The following is a 1,151-nucleotide window of genomic DNA, read 5'->3' as shown; positions in this document are numbered from 1 at the left end:
TATGAGCCCCTAATAAAATGTCAAAAAAAAAAAAAAGAATGCTTGGAATGTACTCATCCATTCCAACACCTCCATTGTAGAGGAGACATTGGAGACTCAGGTGGAGGGCAACAAGACCCTGGCATCACAGTTCCAGAGCTCTTCTGGGGTAGGATGACCTCCCGCACAGCCAGGCTTGGGGAGAAAGTTAGAATAACTAATGCTTGGCAGCTCTCTTGTGCCACAGTGACTTTATTTCCCCAGGGCCCAGACATGTCCTTTGATACACAGTTGCACTGAGGAGGGACATCTTGAATAGCTGAGCCAATGGTGTGTGTCTCCTGGAACATCTACGATAAAGGCACCATCCTCAGGGTGGAACCCCGGTGGCCATGACTATCAACTAAGGAGGTCCTGATAAGCCCTCTCCAGCCTTGCTTGTTGTCCTCTGAGATGACTGTTGGAGATGAAGGTATGTTTGAGTAAAGGCAAATTCATGTCTGATCATAGCCTGACTCCACCCTGGGCAAGCAGCAGCTGCTTCTGCCAGCTCTTCCCTCTCCACATGAAATGATTTCATTCCCTCTAACGAGCCCCATTCCTTCCAAATGCAGCACTTCCATATCTTCACTATATTAACTGCTGTCCGCTGCTGATGAGGTGACCCCGATGAATGGAATAAAACTCTCTCTGGTCCTGCGCCATCCCCATGATCAGTTGGGGATCTGGCCATTGTGGTCCATAGGGTTTTCATTGGCTGAGTTGTGCAAGCAGATCACAAGGCTGCTCTTCCTAGTTCACCTTAGTCTGCCAGCTCCTCTGGCACTGGTTCAGCATCACAGCAATGTGCGAGCCTCCACTGGTAGACAGGTGGTGGTCCTGTATGTGCTTCATTGGTAAGGACTTGAACCTGGGGCTCCTGCATAGAAGGTGAGAATTCTCCCACTGAACCACAGCGCCATCTAGTATAAATTCTGGCATACAGATACTGTGCAAAGTTTAATATAATTAGCAAATATTGTTTGGTTAAAGGCACATCCTATACCCTTATGAACTATGGACTGTAGGAATTCAAGTGGTAAGTGGTAGGAATTAAAGTGAACCATCTCATGAGACAACTACACAAAACACGTTTTGTAGTATTAAATTAAAAGTGGCTCGGGGGAGTGGGG

Source organism: Echinops telfairi, unplaced genomic scaffold (genome assembly GCF_000313985.2).
Source record: "Echinops telfairi isolate 266 unplaced genomic scaffold, ASM31398v2 ScPeMD7_7469;HRSCAF=8507_0, whole genome shotgun sequence".
Taxonomy (NCBI): domain Eukaryota; kingdom Metazoa; phylum Chordata; class Mammalia; order Afrosoricida; family Tenrecidae; genus Echinops; species Echinops telfairi.
This window is presented reverse-complemented; position numbering follows the sequence as displayed.